The sequence below is a fragment of the Trifolium pratense genome, linkage group LG2, assembly GCF_020283565.1.
Source record: "Trifolium pratense cultivar HEN17-A07 linkage group LG2, ARS_RC_1.1, whole genome shotgun sequence".
Taxonomy (NCBI): Eukaryota; Viridiplantae; Streptophyta; class Magnoliopsida; order Fabales; family Fabaceae; genus Trifolium; species Trifolium pratense.
The window spans coordinates 54,228,010-54,244,331 of NC_060060.1; positions in this window are offsets into that span (position 1 = coordinate 54,228,010).

Below are 16,322 nucleotides of genomic sequence, written 5' to 3' on the forward strand. Positions count from 1 at the left end.
AGGTCACGAAACAAATATTGTAGCCACTGCAATTTACAAGAGAGACTAGCAAGAGCGTGATATTCGGCTTCAGAACTTGATCGAGAAACCGTAGATTGTTTCTTTGATTTCCAAGAGATGAGAGAAGAACCGATAAATACACAGTAACCAGAAACAGAACGACGGGTAGTAGGGCAAGATGCCCAATCCGAGTTAGCAAACCCCGATAGCTTCAAAGGAGAATTGGCAGAGAAGAAAAGTCCCTTTGTTGGGCAACTCTTTGGATACTTCAATACACAAGTAGCAGCCTGAAATGAATGTTTTGGGGACGAGAAACAAACTGACTAAGTTGTTGGACAGCAAAGGCAATATCTGGGCGAGTTGTAGTGAGATACAAAAGGCGTCCAATCAAACGTCTAAAAGCAGATTCATCATGATATAGAGGAGAATCTGCATCATGTAGTTTCAAGGAAGAATCATAGGGAGTAGAACAAGGCTTCACAGCAAGATATCCGCTGTCAGAGAGTAAATCCAAAGTATACTTGCGCTGATTGAGCAAGATACCACTTGGAGATCGAGCTATCTCAAGACCAAGAAAGAAACGAAGTTTTCCAAGATCTTTAATACAGAACTGGTGATCCAAGAAAGTTTTGACATGCTGAATTTGAGCAAGATCATCACCCGCGAGAACAATATCATCTACATAAACTGGAAGAGCCGTTATTTTGGTTCCAGAAGTCTTTGTAAATAAAGAATAGTCAGCAGAGGAATGTTGGTAACCAATGGGAACAAGAGCTGTTGAAAGAAAGTTTGGCATACCACTGATGGCATGCTTGCTTAAGGCCATATAGAGATTTGTGAAGCTTACATACTTTGGTTACCCCTGGAGAAGAGTTGGGAACCACGAGGCCAGGAGGGAGTTTCATGTATACCTCTTCATGAAGATCTCTGTGAAGAAAGAAATTATTGACATCATGTTGTTCAAGAAACCAACCTTTGATAGCAGCCAAGCTGAGAAGAGTTCTAATAGTGTTCAATTTTGCCACAGGAGAGAAAGTGTCAAAATAGTCTACACCTTCCATTTGAGTGTAACCCTTGGCGACAAGGCGAGCATTATAATGCTCAATGGATACGTCATCATGAAATTTTACCTTATAGACCCACTTGCACCCAATTGAGATTTTGCCAGGTGGAAGGTCCACAATTGACCAAGTATTAGTGGCAGCAAGAGCTGTTAATTGAGATGTAATTCTCATTCTATTGATCAATAAAAACTCAATATATTATATGGAGAGTTGCTACTAATTTATATACAAATCAATAAACTTTAAAGTACTGTAACATATGTAAACTAATAAATAGGAAAAGACTAACAGACTTCCAAACTATAAATGAGATGAAATAGCATCCTTATCATGTAATATATAATATTATAAATATGAATAAAAAAATCATTCAAAAATGTGAAAGTATAAAAACGTTGATATAAAAATAAGGACAAAAAGTTGTGATAGAAAATATTTAAGGGGCCAAAATTTGCTTTTTTTTTTTTTTTGAACAAGAATTTGCTAAAAAAAATTATATGGACTAAAAACAAAATTTGAGATATTTATAAGGACTCAAAACTTATTTAACCCAAAAATCTTTCCGAGTTATGTTCCCTAGGCTATGTTTGGATTGATGAAATGAGATGAAATGTAAAGTGATGAAATAGAAGAATGTTTCATTGTTTGGATTTTAAAAATAATAATGGAATGAAATGGAATATGATAAAATGAATTTCATCTCATACCACCACTTATCTTCAATATTATGTTCATCTCCTTTTTAAAATATCTAAATATGGAATGGAAGATTTATGTCATTCCGCTCAATTTCATTTCACTTCACTTTATACTGCTCCGCTCAATTCTATTATATTTCATCAATCCAAACAGTGTCTTACCCTAACAAATTCTCCTTGTTGATTCTTTCAAATGTTGTATGATCGAATTAAACTACTTTACAACAATCATCTTCCGTTCATTGTATAATGAAAAAAAGAAGAAATATCAATTGTAGTGCGGTGCATGGTTAGATATTGTAATAGCAATATATAGATCTTTTGTTTTTTTTTTTTTGTTACAATATATAGATCTATTTTATTTTACAAAAGATTATGAAGCATTTATTAACCATTGATCAAATGATTCCTAGGAACATCGTACTAGTTATAATTAATTAATTAAATACGCCATTGTCTAAGACTAGATATATGTAGTACGAGTGCGATATGATGATACAAATATGTGGAATTTTTTAAATTCAGATTATGATATGACTTGTATAAAAAAAAAATATATATGATATGACTAAAATACATTACAAAATTTTAATAATAAGTTAAATTTATATGCATGTAAAATACATGATAGAAATATACATCCATTATTTTTCCTTAACACACATGAGCAAATAATGAGCAGATAGAGCTCCAATATGGCACCTCAAGATTAACATTTTTTTTTTGGGGGGAAGGAAATCTCAAGATTAAAACATGTGTCACAATACTAGTTATATAACTAATTAATAGTTAAACAAATAATTCAAACAATTTATTCTGCACCTCTAAAAAAAACAGTAAATTGGATAAAATACTATCTCATAATGTTGGCCATATATTCTTTTCTTTGTCTGAAACATGCATCAATACACATTCATACATGAGTTTAAATGCACTTATTTTTAAACTGCCTATATGACTAATTAAAAGTTTGGTACAAATAGAAAAAATCCAACCAACAATTCATACTCATATGACTCAATGTATGGAATCTCATCTGAAATAACAAAATCAGCAATGCATTTCGAAGATAGATTAATGGTCTTGGTTCTACGCTTTTTCACTATCTTTTGTGGGTATAAGGTTGACAGAACTCACACCAGATCTGGTTTGTTGTCTTCGACACTCTGCTTCTTTCGCCTGTGTTGAGTTTTTCTTGAACTCATTATACCTATGTATTATTCCTTTATTAGTTTATGATTGATATGTATGATGAATTTAGTTATCAAATATGAATATGCAATAATAAGTAGTTATATATACATGAAGAAATCGAATATATGAATATAAAATGTTAAAATAACAAATGAGATTTAAAATAAGATAAGATCACAGTCTGTCATATTTAAAACTTTTAAAATAAATAACATTTTCAGCATTTTAATAAGATTAAAAAAAGAAATTGTTACCCAAAAAAAGGAAAAAAGAAAAGAAAAGAAAAAAAACCTACTTGCCTTCATTATTCGATAACTTCCTTTTAGATTTTATGTCCTAAAAGAGATCCAATAAAAAATAAATAAAAACAGTGAGGTTTCTCTTTCAAATTTTTATAGTAATAAATTTAAATTTTAAATAAATTTTTCCTGCTGGATACCAATACCCAACCAATTTTTAGAAAATCTAGAACTTTACCATCTAAATTCAATAATTAGTAATTGCATGGTAGTATATTTTAATAATTTTTCTTATATCTTAAAAATATTTTAAATTTCTAAATATTTTGAAATAGTTATTTGTTTATTTTAATATTATTACTCCCTCCATGCCAAAATATAAGAAAAAATGAGAACAAAAGTTAATATATATGGCTAAATTTTACACCAAATACATCAACTTTTACTTATATTTTTGGGTGGATTAAGTAAAAAACTACTTTCAAATCTAATAAATAATTTTATCATTTTATCTATCAACTAGAAATATGCAAACTCGTTCATATTTGACTTCTTGGGATTGATATAAAGATTACACGAGATTTTATTTAAAATTTTAAATTAAAATTAGATCAAACTTTTGATTTGATTGAAATTATATTAAATTCAATTATTTAATTGGGTAAAGGAAAATAAAATTGTAAATAACTTTTTTAAGACGGACTTTTTCGTGCATTCAAATTTGAAAATGTATTGGTACATCTATGACGTGACGCTCATCCACCCTCACATCTCTACTAATAATATGGTGAACCTTGCTTACATGATCACCACTCCTACACCAACATTTTGTCCCTTCATCTCGAGATTTTTCTCGTGACAAACTAATGAACTCCTCTACAAAGGTCATTTTCGGCCACCACGACACTAGATCATTAAGATGGATACAATGTTGGCGCAGCTGAAGCTTAATCACAAAATCACTTAGGCCTGCACAGGCTGGCTTGGGCTGGCAAGAACACACGCGCGCGCTGCACAGTCTCTAGGCCTTGCCTATGAGCACGATATGCAGGATCTACGGTTCTTGCAGCAACAATGGTGTTTGAATGAAAAGAATGAAAAGCATTGAATGATTGAAAGGATTGAAGAAGAAGATGATGATTAGGGAAAAGAGAGATCAATTTTATTCATCCACATAGGGGGAAAAGAGTTGATTACACACACTAATTGAGCCAAACACTTATATACTAGATCACCACATTGATTGGTGATTCTCTTAGGCCCTAACAAACTAATAACAATCTAACCAACTCTAACAACCTATGACAAACAAACTCTAACTGACTCTAGTTAGTTATTCTAACAAATTCACTAACTAACTTGCCACATAAGCAATTAGTTACACTTTCTCTTAATTGCTTGCACACCAAGCAATCTCATCACAATATGAATTAACCACTAGAATCAACTTAGATTCAACACTCCCCCTTAATTCATGTTGTCCACTGTCTCAATTCCCATTTCACTTCTTAATTTTTCAAACACTTGTACTGTCACAGCCTTGGTTAACAAGTCTGCAATTTGCTCTTCACTTCTGCAATGCATTAGAGCCAAGTTACCATTGCTTACCTGCTCTCTTAAGTAATGGAACCTCAGCTCTATATGCTTGCTTCTTCCATGAGCAATAGGGTTCTTTGCAAGATTGATAGCAGACACATTATCAATCTTCAAAGTAACTGTCTCACACTTGTTTTGACTGATCTCTTCAATTAGGTTTTTCAACCAAATGGCTTGACAGGTGCTGAGTGATGCTGCTATATACTCTGCCTCACAGGAGGATAGGGCCACTACAGGTTCCTTCTTTGAACACCATGATATTGGTGATCCACCATAGAAAAACATATAACCAGCAGTTGATTTTCTATCTTCATGATCACCACACCAATTTGAATCTGTGTAGCCAACTAGCTTGCATTTTTTGTCTCTGTCACTTGCAGGGAACATAATACCATAGTTTATGGTCCCTTTCACATATCTAAGTATTCTTTTCACTGCTATCAAGTGTGAACCTTTAGGCCTTTCCATGAACCTGCTAGCAATCCCTACACTGTAAGCCAAGTCAGGCCTTGTATTGCACAAATACCTCAAAGAACCAATCAGCTTTCTATAGAATGTAGGATCTACATCCTCTTCTTCTGCACATTTTGTTAACTGTGACCTTGGCTCAGCAGGTGACAATGCAACATTGCATTTGTCCATCTCAAACTTCTTCAAAATCTCTGATGCATATCTAGTCTGATGCATTAAGATTCCTTGCTCATTCCTCAGAAACTCAATGCCTAGAAAATATGTCATGAGGCCTAAATTTGTCATTTCAAACTCTTCTTTCAAGTCATGGTGCGAAAATTAATCCAGAAGAGTTTGAAATCAACACAAGTGACATTCAAAAGGGAGTTAATGGCGTGGGGGCTGTTGTGAGTCATCATCAAGGGCTGAGTTTAATTACTTGGCTATTTTAATCATTTTTCATCAATTAAGACAAATAAAATTCAGCCATTTAAAAGCCTATCCAGAGTGGTTACACAAGGAGCATAAAAAGGACAATCAAAGCCTTAAATGGCGTGTGGCTAGTTATAGAGAAGGAGTTACAATAGCTGATTTCATAAATGTCATTTTTATTACTAGTTTAATTGCATTTTATGTTGCATTTTTATTTTGTGTTGTAATTTGGCTATGCATTTTCGGCCATATAAGCCATGTATGATCATTTTTGAAGCATTCAATAAACAAGAACAATTTCAGTCAAATTAGAATTTGTGTCTACATTTTCACCTGATTATTTGCAAGTGTCACCTTGAAAATAGTCCGATTAGCTCAATTGGTGTTGAGTGCTAATCTCTTTGTTAGGCTATTGGTGTAGTTTAACATTGCCTATCCCTTGCTGTTTTCACTAAAACAAAAGAAACAAATACCCAAAACACTTAATAGAATACGACTAATAAGGGTGGTACCTAGTACCTTCGTTATTGGTTGTTTGCTTCCGCTATCCTTACGAATTAAAGCACTCTAATTCGTATCATTAGTGGTATCAGAGCACGGCTCTGATTCCTTGTTATGTGACAACAATGGATTTCGACAGCGATGATTTCATGGACAGATTGCGTGAAGCCTTAAGGAACGTCGATTTGAGAGATGAACGATGGAGGCCTAGAAGGGGTGAACCACGTCCAAACGTGGATGAGTTCAAAATCACCGAACTACCTGAATTCAATGGTAGTGCAGACCCGGAGGTTTATTTAGAATGGGAGCGCAAGATTGATAGAATGTTTGACTTCAAGGATCTTGATGATGAGAAGCGTTGCAAATATGCTATTCTGAAACTTGGCAAAAGTGCATCGTTGTGGTATGAGGGATTGAAGACTAGAAGAACACGAGATGGGAAGGAGAAAATCCGCTCTTGGCAGTCCTTGAAGAGGAAGTTGCGCAAAAGATATGTACCATCAAACCACCGACTGAATTTGTATAAGAAGATTTCAGATTTGGTGCAAGGCAAAATGAGTGTCACTGAGTACATTGATGAGTTTGAGAACCTATGCCTAATGGGTGAAGTGGAGGAAAATGAAGAGCAAAGAATGAGCCGTTTCCTTCGTGGGCTGAATAAGAACATAGCCTTTGCTGTGGAGCTATGTAATTACACGGATTTCAACACTTTGTGCACCTTGTGCTTGAAGATTGAAAATCAAAACAAGAGTAGGTATAATGCTGGGAGTTCATGTGGTTGGTCCAAGGGAGGTGTGTCGGGTAGTGCAAATCCAGCCCCTAGCACTAAACCAATGGTGAATCAACCAAAACAAAGTGATCCTACTCCTAAACAACCCATTGCCACGGCCAAGGAGACTAACCTGTCAAAGGTTAGGTGTTTTAAGTGTCAAGGCTTTGGACACTTTTCTAGAGCTTGTCCTAATCAACGAGTTGTGACCCTCCGAGAAGCAATTAGCATGCGTGATGAGTTGGTTAAGGAAGAGGAAGAATCTGGTGGTTCATTTGGTGGCAATATTGAAAGTGATGGAGTTGAAATTGTTGAAGATGATGATGATGAGGTAGAAGTATATGGACCTCCCATATATGATACTTTGATGCTCAGAACTTTGCAAGCCAAGGCTGTACCCGTGGAAGGAGATCAAAGGAATCAAATCTTCTATACTAAGTGTCAAGTGAAGGATAAGTGGTGTAGTGTCATTGTGGATGGAGGTAGTTGTACCAATGCAGCTTCAACTGAAATAGTGTCTAAATTAGGATTGCTCACAACAAAACATCCTAAGCCTTATGCACTACATTGGTTGGACAATGGAAGTAGTATAAATGTCACAAGGCAGACGCGTGTGGGATTGACCATGGGGTCTTATGTTGATGAAATCTTGTGTGATGTGGTGCCTATGGATGCAAGTCACATACTTTTGGGACGCCCTTGGCAATTTGATAGAGATGTGACGCATAGAGGAAGGTCCAATGAGCATGAATTGAACTTCAATGGCAAGAGAATTGTGTTGAAACCAATGGCATCAAATGAAGTCCGTTCCATGATTACAAAAAGAGGTAAAAAGCCTAGTCTCGCTATGTTTGCTACTGAAAATGAAGTGAAGGATGCTATTGATAATGGTGAATTAGTCTACATGTTGGTTGCAAAGAATGCTAAACAAGATAATGTAGAGACTCCTCTTAAACAACAATTGGAGGCTGTCTTGGGTGAGTATGAAGATGTGTTTCCAATTGAACTACCAATTGGTTTGCCACCTATCCGTGGGATTGAGCATCAAATTGATCTAATTCCGGGAGCCCCATTACCAAACAAGGCTGCCTATAGGTGTAATCCAGAGGAGACAAAGGAGTTGCAACAACAAATTGAAGAATTGATAAGCATGGGTTATGTGCGCGAATCAATGAGCCCATGTGCTGTCCCGGCATTGTTGGTTCATAAGAAGGATGGTTCATGGAGAATGTGTATCGATAGTAGGGCGGTGAACAACATAACCATCAAATATCGTTTTCCCATTCCAAGACTAGATGATATGCTTGATGAGTTACATGGGTCGGTTATCTTTTCAAAAATCGATCTAAGGAGTGGATATCACCAAATCAGAATGCGTGAAGGTGATGAATGGAAGACGGCATTCAAGACTAAGCATGGTCTATATGAATGGCTAGTTATGCCATTTGGGCTCACAAATGCACCTAGCACCTTTATGAGGCTCATGAACGAAGTACTCAAGCCTTTTTTGGGTAAGTTTGTTGTTGTTTATCTTGATGACATATTGGTGTATAGCAAGTCTATTGAGGATCATTTCACTCATTTGAAACAAATCTTTGAAACCCTAAGAGCACAAAAACTCTATGGGAAGAAGGAAAAGTGTGATTTCTTGGTTGAAAGTGTGGTGTTTCTTGGATATGTGGTGTCTAAAGATGGAGTATCAGTTGATCAAACAAAGGTGGATGCTATCAAGACTTGGCCGAGCCCTACAACAGTTTCGGAGGTGAGATCTTTCCTTGGTCTTGCATCATTTTATCGGCGCTTTATCCAGAATTTTAGCACTATAGCAAGTCCCATGACCGAATGTTTGAAGAAGGGTGCGTTTGTGTGGAATGAGCAAGCACAAAAGGCTTTTGAATTGATTAAGTTAAAGCTTTGTGAAGCTCCTGTTTTAGCTTTATCCGACTTCACTCAACCATTTGAAGTTGAATGTGATGCTAGTGGAGTTGGCATTGGGGCTGTTTTGATACAAAACAAAAGGCCTATAGCTTATTTCTCGGAGAAACTGGGGGGAGCCAGATTGAACTATTGCACCTATGACAAAGAGTTCTATGCCATTGTGAGAGCTCTTGATTATTGGAGTCATTATTTGCGTTCTAATCACTTTATATTGCATTCAGATCATGAGTCTTTGAAGTATATCAATGGGCAACAAAAGTTGAGTCCAAGGCATGCTAAATGAGTGGAATTTCTTCAATCTTTTAATTTCTCTTCAAAATACAAGGATGGTAAGAGTAATGTGGTGGCTGATGCACTTTCAAGGAGGTATGCTTTAATTTCAATTCTTGAAACTCGCTTACTTGGTTTTGAGACTTTGAAAGATTATTATAAAGAGGATGTGGATTTTGGTGAAATATACTCTAATTGTGAAAATGGAGCATTTGGAAAGTACATAGTGCAGGGTGGATTTTTGTTCAAGGAGAATCGGCTTTGCATCCCAAGGCATTCAATTCGTGAGTTACTAGTTCGTGAAGCTCATGGTGGAGGTTTGGCTGGTCATTTTGGCATTACAAAGACCTTGGAGATTTTAAAAGAACACTTTCATTGGCCAAAGATGTTAGGAGATGTGCAAAAAGTCATTAGCAAGTGTGTTACTTGTCATATGGCAAAGAGTTCTTTCAAACCCGGGGCATATACTCCATTACCAACACCTAGTGGTCCTTGGATGGATGTGAGCATAGATTTCATTGTGGCTTTGCCCCGTACACAGCGAGGTAAAGATGCTATTATGGTTGTTGTTGATAGGTTTTCAAAGATGGCACACTTTGTAGCTTGTCACAAAACAGATGATGCTAGTAATGTTGCTGATTTGTACTTTCGTGAGATTGTACGTTTACATGGAGTTCCTAAAACTATTGTTTCCGATCGTGATTCAAAGTTTTTGAGTTATTTTTGGAACACATTATGGAGGAAATTGGGTACTAAGTTGTTGTTTAGTACTTCCCATCACCCTCAAACCGATGGGCAAACCGAGGTGACTAATAGAACTCTTGGTACTTTGCTGCGTGGTTTGGTTAGCAAGACTCAAAAGGATTGGGACTTGAAGCTAGCTCATGCTGAATTTGCCTACAACCGGTCCCCTACATATGCTACTAATCATTCTCCTTTTGAAGTTGTTTATGGTGTGAATCCTTACTTGCCATTGGATTTGATAACTATGCCAAAAGAGGAATTAGTTCATCCAGATGCCGAGGCCAAACTCAAATCAATGATCAAGCTACATAAGCAAGTGCAAGAAAGAATCAAGGCGGTAAATGAAGTCTACAAGCAAAGGTCCAAGAATAAGAAGCCTAAGTTGTTCAATGAAGGTGATCTTGTGTGGGTCCATTTGCGAAAAGAAAGATTCCCAAGCAAGAGAAAGAATAAGCTCATGCCTAGAGCTGATGGTCCTTTCAAAGTTATATCAAAGATCAATGGCAATGCATACAAGATTGAGCTGCCCGGAGAATATGGAGTACATGCTACTTTCAATATTGGAGACCTCTCACCATATTTAGATGATGATGGTATTCAAGAATTGAGGTCAATTCCTTTCAAAGGGGGAGGGGATGGTGCGAAAATTAATCCAGAAGAGTTTGAAATCAACACAAGTGACATTCAAAAGGGAGTTAATGGCGTGGGGGCTGTTGTGAGTCATCATCAAGGGCTGAGTTTAATTACTTGGCTATTTTAATCATTTTTCATCAATTAAGACAAATAAAATTCAGCCATTTAAAAGCCTATCCAGAGTGGTTACACAAGGAGCATAAAAAGGACAATCAAAGCCTTAAATGGCGTGTGGCTAGTTATAGAGAAGGAGTTACAATAGCTGATTTCATAAATGTCATTTTTATTACTAGTTTAATTGCATTTTATGTTGCATTTTTATTTTGTGTTGTAATTTGGCTATGCATTTTCGGCCATATAAGCCATGTATGATCATTTTTGAAGCATTCAATAAACAAGAACAATTTCAGTCAAATTAGAATTTGTGTCTACATTTTCACCTGATTATTTGCAAGTGTCACCTTGAAAATAGTCCGATTAGCTCAATTGGTGTTGAGTGCTAATCTCTTTGTTAGGCTATTGGTGTAGTTTAACATTGCCTATCCCTTGCTGTTTTCACTAAAACAAAAGAAACAAATACCCAAAACACTTAATAGAATACGACTAATAAGGGTGGTACCTAGTACCTTCGTTATTGGTTGTTTGCTTCCGCTATCCTTACGAATTAAAGCACTCTAATTCGTATCAAGTCACCCTTGAACTCACTAATATAAGATTCATTGCTTCCTGTGATAAGCAAATCATCTACATATAGACAGATTATAATAACTCCCTTTGCAGCATCTTTCTTGACATACACTCCATGTTCTGTGACACATTTCTTAAACCCTATTTCATTTAAGAACTTGTCAATCCTTTTGTTCCAGGCTCTTGGAGCTTGTTTCAGTCCATAGAGTGCTTTCTTAAGCTTGTACACTTTAAGCTCTTGACCTTTCACTTCATAACCAGGTGGCTGGGCAACATACACTTCTTCTTCTATAGGACCATTCAGAAATGCTGACTTCACATCCATTTGATACATTGGCCAATCATTTAGGTTAGCAATAGCAGTTACTAACCTTATTGTTTCCATTCTAGTAACAGGTGCAAACACTTCATCATAGTCAATTCCTTCTTTTTGAAGGAATCCCTTTGCCACTAGTCTTGCTTTATATCTGGTTATTTCACCCTTTGAGTTCACTTTCAGCTTGTAAACCCACTTCACATCTATTGCTTTCTTTCTCTGTGGAAGATCCACCAGCTCCCATGTTTGATTGCTTTCAATTGAATCCAATTCTTCTTTCATAGCACATCTCCACTTTTCACTTTGTAGAGCACTATTCACATCAATTGGTTCAGATTCAGCCATGAATGCTAAATGGATCAACTCACCATCATTGTTCACTTGACCATCTGAGTTCATTTCACACTCTTGTAATCTTGCTGGTAGAACTCTAGGCCTATTTGATCTTCTTACCTCAGGCACTGGTTGATTTACTTGTTCTTCACTAACTTCTTCAATCATCACACTAGTTGACTTCTTTCTGTCATTAGTGTTCCAGTCTCATTCCTTAAGTTCATCAATTATCACATCTCTACTGATCACCACATTGTTATTGATTGGATCATAGAGTTTGTAACCTCCAGTTGAATGATAACCAACCAATATCATCATTGTTGACTTATCATCCAGCTTCTTTCTCAATTGATCTGGTGTGTGTCTGAAAGCTAGTGAACTAAACACTCTCATATGATTCACATTTGGCTTGTGTCCTGACCAACATTCTTCTGGTGTGATACCCTTCAATCTCTTTGTAGGGCATCTGTTCAATGTATAAGTAGCAGTAGACACTGCTTCACCCCATAACCCCTTAGGTAAATGCTTCCCTTTCAACATACACCTCACCATATCCATTATTGTTCTATTTTTTCTTTCAGCAGTCCCATTTTGTTGTGGAGTATATGGTGGTACTATGTCATGCACAATGCCTTCATTGTCACAGAATTTTGCAAATTCATGTGATACATACTCTCCACCCCCATCTGTTCTTAGGGTTTTGAGTCTTTTACCACTTTGTCTTTCAACTTTTGCTTTAAATTTCTTAAAGATTTCAAACACGTAACTTTTCTTACTTATCAAGTAAGTCCATAGTTTTCTGCTAAAGTCATCTATGAAACTTACAAAGTACTTGTTACCTCCAATTGAGCTCACTTGCATTGGTCCACATACATCTGAATACACCACTTCAAGCACACTAGTGGTTTTACTTGCTGCATATTTGCTGAAGCTCCCTCTGTGCTGCTTTGATTGCACACATTCTTCACAAATTTCTTCAGGAACTTGCAGGCTTGGCAAACCTGTCACCATCTTTGATTTTTGCAACAAGCTGAGGTCCTTGAAATTCAAGTGCCCCATTCTATAGTGCCATCTCCACTATTCTCTACTTGATGCAGTCATCAAGCACTTGTGATTCAGAACATTGAGCTCAATATTGAATGTCCTATTCTTTGACATTTCAGTTTTTAACAACAAGTTACCTTTAGTGTTGTACACTTTCAGCAACCTATTCTCCATTACAATTCTATAATCTTTCTCTAGTAATTGGCCTATACTGAGTAGATTACACTCCATACCTGGTATGTACAATACACCAGAAATCACTGAGCACTTACCATCCTTTCTTTTGATGGTCACATCACCAATAGCTTGTACTGCAAGGCTGCTATTGTCTGCAAACTTTACATTGTGATTCTGAGTAGCTTTTAGGCTTGTGAACCAGTCTTTCCTCCATGCCATGTGTGTTGTACATCCAGTGTCAAGATACCATTTCTCTTGAAAGTCACTTTCATCCTTTGTAGTTACAAGAAGCGTCACTGAACCCTCATCATCATCATCATTTCTAGCCATTTTGGCCTCAACATCACTTGATTCCTCTCTGAATCTACATTCATCTGCAAAATGACCATAATTTTGGCAATTATAGCATTGAATGTTTTTCTTGTCAAACTTTCCTCTTCCACCTCTGCCACCTCTTCCACCTCTATGACCTCCATTGTAACCACCTCTTCCACCATTAGATTGTTTCTTCTGATTTCCACCACCTTTGGTATCTTGATTTTCTTTTCCATTACCATTATGATAACCATCTTTTCCCTTATTGCCTTGCCATTTTCCCTTTCCTTTCTTATTCTTATTACCCTACTGAACTTGTAATGCTATCTCACCATTGGATTTATCAGAATTTCTCTGATTCATCCTTTGTTTATGTGCTTCTAAAGATCCTTGCAGTTCCTCAACTTTTATACTGTCAAGATCTTTAGATTCTTCTATAGCAGCTACCACATAGTCAAACTTAGGAGTTAAAGATCTCAATATCTTTTTTACTCTCATTGTACCAGACACAATTTCTCCACAGGCTTTCATCTCATTAACTATTTTTGCAATTTTAGTGAAGAATTCACTTACAGTTTCTTTCTCTTTCATTTGTAGCTGTGCAAACTTGCTTCTTAGGGTTTGTAACTTCACTTTCTTCACCTTCTGATCTCCAGCATAAGCTGTAGCCAAGATATCCCAAGCTTGCTTAGCTGATTCACAATCTCCAACCTTTTCAAAGATATCAGGGCTTACACTTTGATGAATTATGAACAATGCCTTGTAGTCTTTCTTCTTCAATTCTTTGTGTTGTGTTCTTTGAACCTCTGTTGCACCTTCTGAAAGTGGTTCCACACCACTAATCACTTGTTCCATCACATCTTGATAATTGAATAGCACTTTCATCTGCTTGCTCCAATTATCATAATTCTTTCCATCCAAAACTGGTAGATTCGCAGGGAATTGACCATTGTTAAAGGTTGCCATGGTTAAAGCACCAACCAGGCTCTTGATGCCAGATGTTGGCGCAGTTGAAGCTTAATCACAAAATCACTTAGGCCTGCACAGGCTGGCTTGGGCTGGCAAGAACACACGCGCGCGCTGCACAGTCTCTAGGCCTTGCCTATGAGCACGATATGCAGGATCTACTGTTCTTGCAGCAACAATGGTGTTTGAATGAAAAGAATGAAAAGCATTGAATGATTGAAAGGATTGAAGAAGAAGATGATGATTAGGGAAAAGAGAGATCAATTTTATTCATCCACATAGGGGGAAAAGAGTTGATTACACACACTAATTGAGCCAAACACTTATATACTAGATCACCACATTGATTGGTGATTCTCTTAGGCCCTAACAAACTAATAACAAACTAACTAACTCTAACAACCTATGACAAACAAACTCTAACTGACTCTAGTTAGTTATTCTAACAAATTCACTAACTAACTTGCCACATAAGCAATTAGTTACACTTTCTCTTAATTGCTTGCACACCAAGCAATCTCATCACAATATGAATTAACCACTAGAATCAACTTAGATTCAACATACAAGACTCTCGCTATTCGTCATGAAGCCTCTCTATTGAATCACTTGTTTATCTTTTCTTGGAGGAGTATTCAACATTCAGCTTGGATCCTTAAAAGAGGCAGCTATTATTGGCATATAGATGGTGCTTCTATTATTAGAACGGTTTAAAGTGTGGAGCAAAGAACTAAGTCATTCAGCTACAATGCTATATATATATGAGTCAGGATCCGTTGACACCAACTAGTTTGACACCAAATGTTACACCTCTCAATAACGTTTTAACCGATATAAATTTTATAAAATCCACCGTTGGATTGAAAGTTTACATCATATAGATCATTTGTGTAAAATTTCAGACAAATCCAAAATCATTTGATATGCTATTGAGACACATAAAGATTAACGGCATTTAAAAAAATACAAAAACCGTTAATTTTGATGTATCTCAATAACATATCAAATGATTTTAGATTTATTTGAAATTTTACACAAATGATCTATATGATGTAAACTTTCAATCCAACGGTGGATTTTATAAAATTTATATCGGTTAAAACGTTATTGAGAGGTGTAACATTTGGTGTCAAACTAGTTGGTGTCAACGGATCCTGACTCTATATATATATATATATATATATATATATATATATATATATATATATATATATATATATATATATATATATATGTGTGTGTGTGTGTGTGTGTGTGTGTGTCTGATAAAAGAATTTCCTAGGTACATTTGTCTTATGGTTGGAGAGCATGTGCCCTTAGCGAAGGTTTGTCTTATGGGGTTACCCTTTTTGTGTTGGTCATATTTTGCTAACCAATTTTATGACAAGACATATTTGTGATGAATTGAAAGTTCGGTTGGGATTTGACAAAGATGAAAAAAATGGATTAGTGTCAAGTAAAAAGTTGATCAATTGCTTAGTGATGAGAACATAAGGTTAAGGTATATGGAGATAAAGGGGGAGGGTGAGGTCATAAGGAACTTAGCACAAGGATGTGGATCTTCAGAGAATTTTAGCAGGTTTGTTGAGTGGCTGAAAAAAATAAGAACTGGCTTTTTTTATTGGCTGCTTAAGTATCTAGCATGTGTACTCCTAAAATGGTGAAGTACTTGTATCGGGTACGTACCAGTATCGGATACTTCATTGTACAAGTATGGTACGCACTGATTCCGTACCCATTTTTATTTGGTTGATTTATGATGATGAATACAGAAAAAACATATTGACTATTGAAAAATCTCTTAAAATATTATAATTTTTTATTATATTTTAATTAGCTCTTATTTTTTATGAAAATAGTTGAGACGTGGACCAAAAAAAATTAAATCTTCTAAGCATGATGATAATAATTCACTTAAAAATAATTTTTCTAATATTTTACGTACCCGTACCTTAA